Below are 15,865 nucleotides of genomic sequence, written 5' to 3'. Positions count from 1 at the left end.
CACAGATGCTGCCAGACCTACTGAATATTTCGAGCACTTTTTGTTTTTATTTCAGATTTCCAGCATCTGCAGTATTTGGCTTTTATTATGTCAGAAAGTCTTTCCTTGATTCAGGACTCTTACCTCTCTCCAGAATCTCTCTGCTAAAGATTGAACTTTATCTCATTTCACTCACAGCTCAGGGTCCGTGCTGCTCAGTGGGACTTCTGGCTGTCTCCCACTTCACAATCCATCAGTACTGAGAAAACAATGGGGAATATTACTCACATGTTGTGTTCTGTAACTTTTTACAAACACTTTAATGTATATATTGTCTTCCAAAGCAGTGACAGAATGGTGGTTTTAGTGTGTTGTTGAAATAGCTTTGTTGAGTTCGTGCTGTACTAACAGTTAAACAGTTCTTGGTTCAATCCCAGGTTTTGGCACTTTCAACCTCTCCTGTGTCTTTTTCTTTGGCTCCAATGGTCAAGCTGCATGATTTACTCTGAAATTAGCACCAGAGAACCAAGGCACCAGCGAGCATGAGGAGCTGAAATAAGCACAGATCAAATCCACTTAATATTTCTGACTGAAGATGGTTGCAAATGCTTCAGCTTCATCTTTTGCACTGACGTGCTCAGCACCACCATCATTGAGGATGTGAATGTTTTTGGAGCCTCCTCATCTTGTTAGTTATTTAATTATCCACCACTATTCACGACTGGATGTGGCAGAACAGTGGAGCTGTGATCTGATCCTGAGGGAGATATCTGTGCGTGGAGTGGCGGGATGTATGGAGAGTGATCCTGAAGAGGGTGTCCGAGACTGGAGTGGAAGCTTTCTGTGGAGGTACAGGAAGAGGCCATTCAGCCACAGTGTTTTATAAAGGTTTAGCATAACTTATTTGCTTTTACTCTATGCCTCTATTAATAAAGCCAAGTGTCCTGTTTGCTCTTCGCAACCTTTTCAAACCTTGATCAAAAAAGATTGGTGTACAATGTCTCATTCTTCCTCCCAAACTGTATCACTTCACACTTCTCTGTGTAAAATTTTATCTGTTGTGTGAAAGCCCATTTTACCAGTGTGTTTAAGTTCCTCTGAAGTGTATTACTGTCACTGGCATAGGACGCAATTCCCGAGCATTCTTTGATGCTATCTCCATGTCAAGAGCAATCTTACACGCTCGCTCAAATGTGGGATTTTGTGCGTTTAGTATCTTTTCTCATCCGCCAATATAAGCACAAATCTGTCTCATAATGTACGATCTAAGAATGTGTCAAAGTTGCAATGTAGTGATAAATTCTTCAGTGCCACAATGTACTCACCAACTGTTTCACTACTTTATGCTTTCTCATTCCAAATTTGTAGATTTCCGTAATCTCGCGTGTCTTCGGGTTGAGCCTCACTTCAGCGAAGAAACAGAAAATTACGATTCAAAGATTACACTGTCAATTATTCACTTCTCTGTCTTTTCCTGAACTTCGAGTTCAGATTTGTTTGTGAAGTTGAGTCACACGTTAAGACAGCACAGTTTTTGTCTTTGTGAAGGAAGTGATTTGGGAATGGCTGTTTGAAACTGTCGCTTCTTGCACAGAAATTCAGTGCAAATACTCAATCACCCACAATTTCCTCGAAATAAATTTGTTCACAATCGCATTCGACATGGAAACTGCTTCAGCATTAATCTCACTGAAGCAGAGTGTGACCATGTTGTATGTTTCAGAGTGTTGGTGCCGTTATGTGTCACTTTTAACCGAGACTGGGACACAACGCAAGGTTGATCCAAGGTTGGAATATATTATCATTCAGGAGCAAGAAAAATCGAAAGGAACTATATGAGAAAACCCAGTGTCCAGATTTGCTCTTACCTTCCAAGAGTGGAGAGGCGAGGAGCAGAGCGGACCTGTGGGGGGAACACCGGGAGCGGAGCCTGTAAATTGACCCCGAGGATCGAGGCCCAGTCTCTTACCTTCTGGGAGCGGAGAGCAGTCAAACCTCTTCCAATGCGCCGGAATATTGAACAAAAAAGGCAAACAGTGACATCAGAGGAGAGCTGCAAGCCGATTGGTTGGTAAGTAGCAGCTGTTTGAATATCTTAAAAAATAAGGGGAAAGTTGTTTTTTTTTGTTGGAAAAAAACCTCTGGTGATAAGGTGAGTACTACTAAAGTGTTCTTTTTTTCACGACTTTAGATTGTAGTGGGTAGAACAATTACCCTAGTATAATTAGTATTTTTTAATGAAGGTAGTAACTAATTAACCTAAGGGTAAGTCATGACAGGAGAGCTCAGCCCCGTGATATGCTCCTCCTGCGCTTTGAGGGAAATCAGGGACGCTTCCAGTGTCCCTGCTGACCATGTCTGCAGGAAGTGTATCCAGCTGCAGCTAGTGGCTACCCGCATTACGGAACTGGAGCTGCAGGTGGATTTACTGTGGAGCATCCGCGATGCTGAGGACGTTGTGGATAGCATGTTTAGTGAGGTGGTCACAATGCAGGTAATGGCTGCACAGGCAGAAAAGAGATGGGTGACCAACAGACGGAGTAGCAGATGGTGCAGGAGTCCCCTGTGGCCATCCCCCTCTCAAACAGATATACCGCTTTGGATACTGTTGCGGAGGGATGACCTCCCAGGGGAAAGCAGCAACAGCCAAGTTTGTGGCACCACGGAGGAAAAGTGTTGCAAGAGCTATACTGATGGGGATTCTATAGTAATGGGTGCAGATTGGCGTTTCTGTGGCCACAAACGAGACTCCAGGATGGTATGTTGCCACCCTGGTGCTATGGTCAAGGATGTCTCGGAGCGGCTGCAGGACATTCTGAAAGGGGAAGGTGAGCAGCCAGAGTTCGTGGTCCATATTGGTACTAACGACATAGGCAGGAAGTGAGATGAGGTCCTGCAAAGTGAATATAGGGAGTTAGGCAGAAGGTTAACCGGACTTGTAATCCAGGGACCAGTGGGTCCACTCAGAAAGACAAAGAGTGTAGTGAGGTATTGGGGAAGGTAGCACTGTCACAGAGGACAGATGGGCACGGAGAAGGGTTAAAGTGCGTATACTTCAACGCAAGAAGCATCAGGAATAAGGTGAGTGAATTGAAGGCGTGGATGGGCACTTGGGACTACGATGTTGTGGCCATCACTGAAACGTGGATAGGTGAGGGGGAGGAATGGTTTTTGGAGGTACCTGGTTATAGATGTTTTCATAAGATTAGGAATGGTGGTAAAAGAGGTGGGGGGGTGGCATTGTTAGTTAGAAATAGTGTAACAACTGCTGAAAGAATTTTCGAGGAGGATCTGCCGACTGAGGCACTGTGGGTTGAGGTCAGGAACAGGAAAGGAGCAGTCACCTTGATGGGAGTTTTCTATAGGCCCCCCAATAGCAGCAGGGAGGTGGAAGAGCAGATTGGGAAACAGATTTTGGAAAGGAGCAGAAGTCACAGGGTAGTAATTATGGGGGATTTCAACTTCCCAAATATTGATTGGCAACTCTTTAGATCGAATAGTTTGGATGGGGTAGTGTTTGTGCAGTATGTCCAGGAAGCTTTTCTGAAGCTTTTCTGACTCAGTATGTAGACTGCCCGACCAGAGGGGAGGCAATATTGGATTTGGTACTAGGTAATGAACCAGGGCAAGTGATAGAGCTGTTGGTGGGCGAGCACTTTGGAGATAGTGATCACAATTCTGTAGCATTCACTGTGGTAATGGAGAGGGATAGGTATGTGCAACAGGGCAAGGTTTACAATTGGGGGAAGGGTAGATATGATGCTGTCAGGCAGGAACTGAGGAGCATAAGTTGGGAGCATATGCTGGCAGGGAAGGGCACGGTCGAAATGTGGAACTTTTTCAAGGAGCAGATAGTAGGGGCCATTGATAAGCATGTCCCTGTCAGACAGGGAAGGGATGGTCATGTGAGGGAACCGTGGTTGACAAGAGAGGTTGAGAGTCTTGTTAGGAAGAAGAAGGATGCGTATATAAAGTTGAGGAAAAAGGGCACAGGCATAGCTCTGGAGGGATACAAGATGGCCAGGAAGGATCTGAAGAAAGGGATTAGGAGAGCTAAGAGAGGGCATGAAAAATGCTTGGCGGGTAGGATAAAAGAAAACCCCAAGGCCTTTTACGCGTATGTCAGAAATATGAGGATGACTAGGGGGACCATAGGTCCGGTCAAGGACAATAGCGGGAGACTGTGTGTTGAGCCGGAAGAGATAAGTGAGGTTTTGAATGAGTACTTCTCTTCGGTATTTACGAATGAGAAGGGGTGTATTACTGAAGAGGACGGTGTGAAACAGACTGGTAAGCTCGAGGAAGTGCTCGTTAGGAGGGAAGATGTGTTGGGGTTTTTGAATAACTTGAAGATAGACAAGTCTCCCGGGCCTGACGGGGTATATCCAAGGATGTTATGGGAAGCAAGGGATGAAATTGCAGAGCCGCTGGCAATGATCTTTTCATCTTCTCTGCTGACGGGGGTGGTACCAGGTGATTGGAGGGTGGCAAATGTTGTGCCCCTGTTCAAGAAAGGGAATAGGAACAACCCTGGGAATTACAGGCCAGTTAGTCTTACTTCGGTGGTAGGCAAGTTGATGGAAAAGGTGCTGAGGGATAGGATTTCTGAGCATCTGGAAAGACACTGCTTGATTCGGGACAGTCAGCACGGTTTTGTGAGGGGTAGGTCTTGCCTCACAAGCCTGATTGAATTCTTTGAGCAGGTGACCAAGCAAGTGGATGAGGGTAAACCAGTGGATGTGGTGTACATGGATTTTAGTAAGGCATTTGATAAGGTCCCCCATGGTAGACTTATGGAGAAAGTCAGGAGGCATGGGATAGTGGGGAATGTGGCCAGTTGGATTAAGAATTGGCTAACTGATAGAAGGCAGAGAGTGGTCTTAGATGGTAAATACTCAGCCTGGAGCCCAGTTACCAGTGGCGTGCCGCAGGGATCAGTTCTGGGTCCTCTCCTGTTTGTGATTTTTATTAACGACTTGGATGAGGACGTCGAAGGGTGGGTCAGTAAATTTGCAGATGATACAAAGGTTGGTGGAGTTGTGGATACCGAGGAGGGCTATTGTCGTCTGCAAAGGGAATTGGATAGGTTGCAGTGCTGGGCGGAAAAGTGGCAGATGGAGTTTAACCCTGAAAAGTGTGAGGTCGTCCATTTTGGAAGGACAAACATGAATGCAAAATACTGGGTTAACGGTAGGGTTCTTGGGCATGTGGAGGAGCAGAGAGACCTTGGGGTCTATGTGCATAGATCATTGAAAGTTGCAACTCAAGTGGATAGGGCTGTGAAGAAGGCATATGGGGTGTTAGCGTTCATTAGCAGAGGGATTGAATTTAAGAGCCGTGAGGTGATGATGCAGCTGTACAGGACCTTGGTAAGGCCTCATTTGGAGTACTGTGTGCAGTTCTGGTCGCCTCATTTTAGGAAGGATGTGGAAGCCTTGGAGAGGGTGCAGAGGAGATTTACCAGGATGTTGCCTGGAATGGAGAATAAGTCTTACGAGGAAAGGCTGAACATTCTAGGCCTCTTCTCATTAGAAAGGAGAAGGATGAGGGGTGACATGATAGAGGTTTATAAGATGATCAGGGGAATAGATAGGGTAGACAGTCAGAAACTTTTTCCCCGGGTGGAGCAAAGCGTTACAAGGGGTCATAAATTTAAGGTGAAGGGTGGGAGATATAAGGGGGATGTCAGGGGAAGGTTCTTTACCCAGAGAGTGGTCGAGGCATGGAATGCCTTGCCCGGGGAAGTTGTTGAGTCAGAAACTTTAGGGACTTTCAAAAGGCTTTTGGATAGGTATATGGATAAAGGAGAATGATGGGGTATAGATTAAATTGTCCTTGACAGAGGACAAAGGATCGGCACAACATTGTGGGCCGAAGGGCCTGTTCTGTGCTGTATGTTCTATGTTCTATGTTAAAAAGCAGGACCTCTAGGGTTGTAATCTCAGGATTATTCCACGTGATAGTGAGGGTAGGAATAGGAGGATAAGGCAAATGAATGCGTTGCTGAAGAATGGCGAAGGCGGGAGGGCTTCAGCTACTTGGATTATTGGGATCTCTTCTGGTGCAGAGGTGACCTGTAGAAGAAGGATGGGTTGCATCTGAACTGGAGGGGGACCAATATCCTTGCAGAGAGGTTTGCTAGTACTAATCAGGAGGGTTTAAACTAGTCTTGCAGGGGGTGGGATCTAAAGTAGTAATCTCTCAGATGAGATGGTTGTGGCAAATGTAGAGGTTAAAGCAAGCAAGTCCAGTAGGCAGACTGGGCAGGGGCAGGACAGGGAGCGTGGAAGGTCTGGTAGGCTAAACTGCATTTACTTTAATGCAAGAAGCCTTACAGGTAAGGCAAATGAACTCAGAGCAAGGATCGGTACATGGGATTGTGATATTGTAGCTATTACGGAAACGTGGTTGAGGGATGGGCAGGACTGGCAGCTCAATGTTCCGGGGTACCAAAGCTTTCGACGTGCCAGAGGTGGAGGTAAGAGAGGAGGGAGAGTTGCACTATTGATTAGGGAGGACATCACAGCAGTACATAGAGAGGATATCCGGGGGGGAATGTCTAGCGAGGACCTGTGGGTAGAAGTTAGAAATAAGAAAAGGGTGATCACTTTGATGGGATTATACTATAGGCCCCCCAATAGTCAGAGGGAAGTGGAGGAGCATATATGTAGGGAAATCACAGATAGGTGTAGGAATTATAGGGTTGTAATAGTAGGTGATTTTAACTTCCCTAACATTGACTGGGACTGCCTTAGTGCTCAGGGATCAGATGGGGAAGAATTTGTTAAATGTGTCCAGGATAGTTTTCTGAAGCAGTATATGGATGGTCCTACTAGAGAAGGGGCTACACTCGACCTCCCCTTAGGAAATGAGGATGGGCAGGTGGTTGATGTGCCAGTGGGGGAGCACTTTGGGACCAGTGACCATAACTCTATTAGCTTCAAGATAGTTCTGGAAAAGGATAGGACTGGTCCTCAGGTTGAAGTCCTAAATTGGGGGAAGGCTAATTTCGATGGCATCAGACAGGAACTCTCAAAAGTTGAATGGGAGAGGCTGTTTGCAGGAAAGTGGGAGGCTTTTAAAAATGAGATAGGAAGAGTTCAGGGCAGGCATGCTCCTGTTAGATGGAAGGGCAAGCTGACAAGTTTAGGGAACCTTGGTTGACGAGGGATATTGAGGTCTGGTCAGGACAAAGAAGGAGGCATATGTCAGGTATAGGCAGCTGGGATCGGGCGACTCACTCGAGGAGTATAGGGAGACTACACTTAAGAAGGAAATTAGGTGGGCGAAAAGGGGCCATGGGATTTCCCTGGCACATAAGATAAAGGAGAATCCTAAAAGATTCTATAAGTATATTAAGAGTAAAAGGGTAGCTAGGGAGAGAGTAGGTCCCCTTAAGGATCAGTGTGGCAATCTATGTGTGGAGCCACGGGAAATGGGCGAGGTCTTAAATGAATATTTCTTATCCGTATTTACCGTGGAGGAGGTCATGGAAGCTAGTGAGTTCAAGGGAAGGAACACTGATATCCTGGAGCATATCAACATTACAAAGGATGAGGTGTTGGAGGTTTTGAAGTGCATTAAGGTGGATAAATCCCCAGGGCCTGACCAGGTGTATCCTAGGATGCTATGGGAAGAAAGGGAGGAGATTGCTGGGGCCCTGGCAGAGATTTTTGTGTCATCGTTAGCTACGGGTGAGGTACCGGAAGACTGGAGGATAGCTAATGTTGTGCCTTTATTAAGAAGGGCAGAAGGGATAAGCTAGGAAACGACAGGCCGGTGAGTCTTACATCAGTGGTGGGAAGGTTATTGGAAGGGATTCTGAGAGACAGAATTTATATGCTTCTGGAAAGGCATGGTCTGATTAGCGATAGTCAGCATGGCTTTGTGCGTGGGAAATCATGTCTCACGAATTTGATTGAGTTTTTCAAGGAAGTGACCAAGAGGATTGACGAGGGCAGGGCGATGGATGTTGTCCACATGGACTTTAGCAAGGCCTTTGACAAGGTCCCACTTGGTAGGCTGGTCTAGAAGGTTCGAACAAATGGGATCCAGGATGAGCTCGCAAATTGGATGCAAAATTGGCTTGGTGATAGGAGGCAGAGGGTGGTAGTGGAGGGTTGTTTTTCAGATTGGAGGCCGGTGACCAGTGGTGTGCCGCAGGGATCGGTGCTGGACCCCTTGTTGTTTTTCATATATATGAATGACTTGGATGTGAATGTCAGGGGCATGATTAGTAAGTTTGCAGAAGACACCAAAATTGGTGGTAGTGTACAGTGAAGAAGGTTGTCTAAGGTTACAACAGGATATAGATCAACTGGGAAAGTGGACAAGGGCTTGGCAAATGGAATTTAATGCAGACAAGTGTGAAGTGATGCATTTTGTGAAGTTAAGCCAGGGCAGGACATATACAGTGAATGGCAGGGCTCTGGGGGGTGTTGTTGAGCAGAGAGACCTTGGTGTGCAAGTACATAGTTCCCTGAAAGTGGCAACACAGGTAGACAGGGTGGTGAAGAGGGCGTATGGCATGCTTGCCTTCATCAGCCGAGGCATTGAGTACAAGTGTTAGGACGTCATGTTACAGTTATACATAACGTTGGTAAGGCCATATTTGGAGTACTGTGTGCAGTTCTGTTTGCCGCATTACAGGAAAGATGTGATTAAGCTAGAAAGGGTGCAGAAAAGATTCACAAGGATGTTGCCTGGTTTGGAGGGCATGAGTTATCATGAGAGATTGGACAGGCTGGGTCTGTTTTCCCTGGAGCGAAGGAGGCTGAGAGGAGACATGATAGAGGTATATAAAATTATGAAAGGCAAGATAGCATAGATAGCCAGAGTCTGTTTCCCATGGGAGGGGTGACTAAAATTAGAGGGCATAGATTTAAGGTGAGAGGGAGGAGGTTTAAAGGGGATCAAAGGGGTAAATTTTTCACATAAAGAATCGTGGGTATCTGGAATGAGCTGCCTGAGGAGGTGGTGGAGGCAGGAACAGTAGTGACAATTAAGAGGCATCTGGACAGGTACTTGAATGAGCAAGGCAGAGAGGGATATGGAATTAATGCAGGCAGGTGGGATTAGTATAGATAGGCATTATGGTCGACATGGATGCGGTGGGCCGAAGGACCTGTTTCTATGCTGGACGACTCTATGACGATTTGAGAATCTGAAGATCCGTTTGGGGAAAGCGAATCAGAGCAGAATGAAGGGTGAACTGTCCGACTGACCAGAAGAGATGAAGACACAGCTCAGTCAGCACGTTCCCCTGGTTTATGATGCTGGAATATTTCTCACACAGAAATTATTCAACCCAATGACAAACATTCTTACAGCTGATAATTTATGCGACTGATTTAAGGACTGTCTCTCATGTGGTCACCGAGTGACGGTGAAAAGATATTAAACTTTGTTCCATTCAGTCCAGCTGCGATGAACTTTGAATGTTTCCGCCTTTTATAAACATTATTTGAAGGGTCTCGGTAACAGTATTCAGTGCTGATGAGAGTGGGGTCTGGGTGAGCAGCTGCTGTGTGTGATAGGGTCAGGACTGGATGCAGGAAGTTCTCTGACAGTCTCTCTCTCTCTCTCTCTGATGGGTTTGAGTTGATTTACAACTGGCAGCTGTTGGTGTTTCGATAAATGAAGGAAGTTCTCTAACCATTTTTTGGACAGACAGTGTGGCATAAGAATGTAAAGGGTTAATGCTGAAGACAGTGGGATCAACCTCTCCCACTGTCAGAGTGATGATGTAACAGTCACATGAGATGAGGTTTGGGAGAAGAGAGAGCAGCACCAAGGATGCCAGCTTAGGAGGCTTGATGAGTGTGTATATAGTATTGTGTAAATTAGAAAAGAGTTCTTAGTTCTTTCAGCAGGAAATGTGTCCCGAAAATATCGAGAAACTCACAATTTTATTATTCAGGAGTCGGAACACAGATATTAATTCCAAGTGACAGTTCTGGGTTTATTTCACAAAAAAAGTAGTGAATAATATTGCTCACTGATTGAAATCCCCCAGTGAGGAGACAGTTAAACAGGTGATCTGTTGGGGCATCCTTCAATCCAAGGTTTCGGCAGCATTTAATCTCCCTTTTTGGTGAAATTCTCTGTTATTTGCAACTTTTTTATCCAGCCTTGATGGGCAAGTGAAAAAACTGAAAAAAGTAAACAGTTCCATCCTTTCTTTTCTTCCTTCTTCCCTTCTTTCCATCAGTTTTTCTTTTCTGTCCCAGATCAATATGATGATGAGAATCCCAATTTAATCAGTTGTTTCTGGTGTTTTATCCATTCCAATTAAAATTCAACATTCCAGTCAAATTTATTTGTTTTTCCACAGTGTCTCTCCATGTGTTTTATTCTGTTGTATTCTCTCACAGTCTGTTTGATGATCAATGTTACATCTCACTCTCTGTTCTGGTGAAGATCAGAAGCAGTAATATCTGTTTACGCCACCTGACAAGTCGGCTGAGGCTGTGTCTCTCTGATCATGTGGAGTTAAAGCAATTCTTCCAGTCAGTTCAGTTGTCATTTCATGAGAAATTAGAAGTCATCATGACTTCGTCAGTGACCTAATGGTTCAGGTGTCTGAGTGATGTTGATCATGGTGTGATCAAATGTTTGTATGTTCCAGTCTTTCCGTGGTGGGTTTTCACACTGAGTAGAAACGTGTTGGACATGGTCTGGAATGTTTCACACCGCTCCATTCCCAACAGGCCATGACCTGATGTGATGGAAATTTCATTTACTTACAGAAGCTACATTACCATCATTGCACATCTGGATGCACAGTCAGGATCTGAGCTGAAGGTGACCATCACACCAAAACAGTTGACAAGGTGGCGGAGAGGTTAACATGATGGATTGTTAATCTATTGTGCTTTGCGCGTGTGGGTTCAAATCCCATCCTTGTTGTTAGTTTATGAACTGTCTCGTGCATTGTTGTTTCCGGGGGGGGCTGGAAATTCTGTGTTAAGTCAGCCTGGAAACCTGTTCTTGTCAATATCTTGGCGGCGCAGTGGTTAGCACTGCAGCCTCACAACTCCAGCGACCTGGGTTCAATTCCGGGGACTGCCTGTGTGGAGTTTGCAAGTTCTCCCTGTGTCTGCGTGTGTTTTCTCTGGGGGCTCTGGTTTCCTCCCACATGCCAAAGACTTGCAGGTTGATAGGTTAATTGACCATTATAAATTGCCCCTAGTGTAGGTAGGTGGCAGAGAAATATAGGAACAGGTGGGGATGTGGTAGGAATATGGGATTGGTGTCGGATTAGTCTAAATGGGTGGTTGATGGTCGGCACAGACTCGGTGGGCCGAAGGGCCTGTTTCAGTGCTGCATCTCTGAACTAAATATCTAGAAGGTGATTCCAGAATTGTTTATACTTAATTAAAATTGAGACAGACAATTGGAATTCTTCACCAAATTGGACTGGAATGAAGATCAAATTGGGATCACGAAAAGGAGGAAGATTTTTCCCTCCCTCCCTTCCTTCCATCTTTACTTTCTCTGGATTTACACCAAATGAAAGACTAACGGGAAAAGCAAACGGCGAGGGAGCGGGAGCAGAACATTATCCTTTGGCAAGAAATTTATTTTCAAATCTTCTTGATAAAGTGAGTGAGCAATGCTTTGACAGATGGAGTTTAAAATGAGGGGTCATCTAGGACCTACGAAAGATAGATCAGAGTGTTTTTTATAAGGGGTGAGATGTTAGAAACTGGAGAAGCAGAGACCCGAGTGCTGAATCACTAAAAGCTAGTGGATTGGTAGAAAATAATGTGAAAGGCTAATGGAATCTGAAGATTGGAACTTATGTTGTAGTTATATAAAGCTCTGTGCTCCTGAAGTAAATGTCCAAGCCTGAATTGTGGGGAATCTTTGGAGAGTGATTTGGTTTTTATTCATTCTTGGGCGCGAGTATCGCTGATAAGTCTAGCATTTATTACCCATCCCTAATTGCCCTTGAGAATGTAGTGGTGAGCTGCCTTCTGGAACCACTGCAGTCCATATGGTGTAGGAACACCCACCGTGCTATTGGGGAGGGAGTTCCAGGATTGTGACCCAACAATAGCAAAGAAATGGCGATATAGTTCCATGTCCGGATGGTGAGTGACTTGGAGGGGAAACTGCAGATAGTGAGTTCCCATGCATCTGCTGCCCTTGTCCTTCGAGGTGGTAGCGGTCACGGGCTTGGAAGGTGCTGTTGAAGGATACTTGGCAAGTTACTGCAGTTCATATGGAGATGGTACACACTGCAGCCACTGTGTACTGGTGGTGGAGGAAGTGAATGTTTAAGGTGGTGGGTTAGGTTCTGATCAAGTGGGATGCTTTGTCCTGGATGGTGTTGAGCTTCTTGAGTGTTGTTGAGTGAGGTGTATTCCATCACACTCCTGACTTGTGCCTTGTAGATAGTGGACAGGTTTTGGTGTATCAGGAGGTGAGATACTTGCTGCAGAATTCCCAATCTCTGACCTACACTGATGGCCGCAGCATAGATGTGACTGGTCTAGTTTAGTTTCTGGTCAATGGTAACCCCCAAGATGTTTATGGTGAGGGATTCAGCGATGGTAATGCTGCTGAATATCAAAAGGTGGATGGTTTGATTTTCTCTCATTGGAGATGTTCACTGCTTAGCACTTGTGTGGCCAGAAGGTTGCTTGTCACTTATCAGCTGAAGCCTGAACGTTGTATCGGTCTTGCTGCTTGTGGGCACAGACTGCTTCAGTATCTGAGGAATTGTGAATCAGCAGGGAACATTCCCGCTTCTGACTCTTCTGAGTCAACAATGAAACAGCTGAGGACGTCTGGACCTAGGACACTACCCTGAGAAACTCCTGAGGCAATGTCCTGGGCTGAGATGATTGGCCTCCACTAACCACAACCATCTTGCTTTGTGCGAGGTGCGACTCCACCAAGTGGAGAGTTTTCCCCCGATTCCAATTGACTTCAATTTTGCTAGGGATCCTTGATGCCACACTCACTCAAGGGCAATCACTCTCACCTCTCCTCTGGAATTCCACTCATTCGTCTCTGTTTGAACCAATCTGCAATGAGGTTATAAGAACAGAAGAACAGAAGAAATAGTAGCAGGAGTAGGCCATTTTGCCCCTCGAGCCTGCTCCGCCATTCAATAGGATCATGGCTGACCTGATCATGGCCTCACTCCCACTTTCTTCCTGCTCCCCATAACCCTTGACTTCCTGGTAGATAAAAGTCTGTCGAACTCAGTCTTGAAGACATTCAATGATCCAGCCTCCATTGTTCTCTGCGCTAGAGAATTCCAAAGATTAATGAATCTCTGAGAGAAGAAATTCCGCCTCATTTCCTTCTTAAATGGAAAACCCCTAATTCTGAAACCGTGTCCCTGAGTTCTAGATTCCACCATGAGGGGAAACATCCTCTCAGCATCTACCCCGTCAAGCCCCCTCAGAATCTTATATGTTTCAATACGATCACCTATCATTTTTTCTCAGTTCCAATGAGTACAGGTCCAGCCTGCTCAACTCTCCTCATAAGACAACCCCTTCATCACAGGAATCAATCCAGTGAACCTTCTCTGAACTGCCTCCACTGCAAGGATATCCCTCCTTAAATAAGGAAACCAAAACTGTACACGGTACTCCAGGTGTGTATTCACCAACACCCCTGTACATTTGCAGCAAGACTTCTCTACTTTTGTCCTCCATTCCCCTTGAAATAAAAGGTAACATTCCATTTGCCTTCCTAATTATTTGCTCTACCTGCATGCCAACTTTTAGTGATTCATGTACAAGGACACCCAGATCCTTCTGCACCGTAGCATTCTGTAGTCTCTTGCAATTTAAGTAATATTTTGCTTTTCCATTCTTCCTCCCAAAGTGGATAACCTCACATTTTCCCATATTATAGTCTACCTGCTAGTATTTGCTTGGAGCCGAGAGACCCTGGCAGAACCTAAACTGAGCATCGATGAGCAGATTATTGCCAAGTGTGTGGTGCTTGATCGCACTGTTGATGACATCTTCCATCACTTTGCTGATGATTGATAGTAGACTGATGGGGTGGTAATTGGTCAGATTGCATTTGTCCTGATTTTTTTTATGGAGAGGGCACACTTGGGCAATTTTCCACATTGTCGAGTAGATGCCTGTGTTGTAGCTCTACTGGAACAGCTTGGCTGAGAGTGCAGCTAGTTCTGGAGCACAAGTCTTCAGTACTAGAGCCGGAATGTTGTTAGGGCCCATAGTCTTTGCTGTATCGAGTGCCTTCATCTGTTTCTTACCATCATGTGGAATGAATCGAATTGGCTGAAGACTGGAAACTGTGATGCTGGGGACCTCAGGAGGCCGAGATGAATCATCCACTGAGCAATTTCTGACAGAATATTGTTAGAAATGCTTCAGCTTTGGCTCCAACATCATTGAGGATGGGATAAAAGCAAAATACTGTGGATGCTGGAAATCTGAAACAAAAACAAGAAATGCTGGATTCACTCAGCAGGTCTGGCAGCATCTGTGGAAAGAGAAGCAGAGTTAACGTTTCGGGTCAGTGACCCTTCTTCGGAACTGACAAATATTAGAAAAGTCACAGATTATAAACAAGTGAGGTGGGGGTTGGGCAAGAGATAACAAAGGAGAAGGTGCAGATTGGACCAGGCCACATAGCTGACCAAAAGGTCACGGAGCAAAGGCAAACAATATGTTGATGGTGTGTTGAAAGACAAAGCATTAGTACAGATTAGGTGTGAATATACTGAATAATGAACATCAGCAAGTGCAAACCTGAAGAAAAACAACCTGAAAAAAACAGTGGGTAAGCAAACTGAACAAACTAAGATGAAATGAAATAAATGCAAAAAAAGATTGTAAAAAATGTAAAAAGGAATGCAAAAAAAAAAAGGAAGAAAAAATAACTAAAAATGACTAAAAATGAAAGTCATGCTCTGAAATTATTGAACTCAATGTTCAGTCTGGCAGGCTGTAGTGTGCCTAATCGGTAGATGAGATGCTGTTCCTCGAGCTTGCGTTGATGTTCCCTGGAACACTGCAGCAATCCCAGGACAGAGATGTGAGCATGAGAGCAGGGGGGAGTGTTGAAATGGCAAGCAACCGGAAGCTCAGGGTCCTGCTTGCGGACTGAGCGGAGATGTTCCGCAAAGCAGTCACCCAGTCTGCGCTTGGTCTCCCCAATGTAGAGGAGACCACACTGTGAGCAGCGAATACAGTATACTACATTGAAAGAAGTACAAGTAAATCGCTGCTTCACCTGAAAGGAGTGTTTGGGGCCTGGGATAGTGAGGAGAGAGGAGGTAAATGGGCAGGTATTACACCTCCTGCGATTGCAAGGGAAGGTGCCCTGGGACGGGGACGAGGTGGTGGGGGTAATGGAGGAGTGGACCAGGGTGTCGCGGAGGGAACGATCCCTTCGGAATTCTGACAGGGGAAGGGAGGGGAAGATGCGACTGGTCGTGGCATCACGCTGGAGGTGGCGAAAATGGTGGAGGATGATCCTTTGGATATGGAGGCTGGTGGGATGAAAAGTGAGGACAAGGGGAACCCTGTCACGGTTCTGGGACCGAGGGGAAGGGGTGAGGGTAGAGGTGCGGGGAATGGGTCGGACACGGTTGAGGGCCCTGTCAACCACAGTGGGGGGAAATCCTCGGTTGAGGAAAAAGGAGGTCATATCAGAAGCACCGTCATGGAAGATAGCATCATCAGAGCAGATGCGTCAGAGACGGAGAAACTGGGAGAATGGAATGGAGTCCTTACAGGAGGTAGGGTGTGAAGAAGTGTAGTCGAGGTAGCTGTGGGAGTCAGTGGGCTTATAATGGATATTGGTAGACAACCTATCCTCAGAGATGGAGACAGAGAAGTCGAGGAAGGGAAGGGAAGTGTCAGAGATGGACCATGTAAAGGTG

The sequence above is a fragment of the Heterodontus francisci genome, unplaced genomic scaffold, assembly GCF_036365525.1.
Source record: "Heterodontus francisci isolate sHetFra1 unplaced genomic scaffold, sHetFra1.hap1 HAP1_SCAFFOLD_61, whole genome shotgun sequence".
NCBI lineage: Eukaryota > Metazoa > Chordata > Chondrichthyes > Heterodontiformes > Heterodontidae > Heterodontus > Heterodontus francisci.
This window is presented reverse-complemented; position numbering follows the sequence as displayed.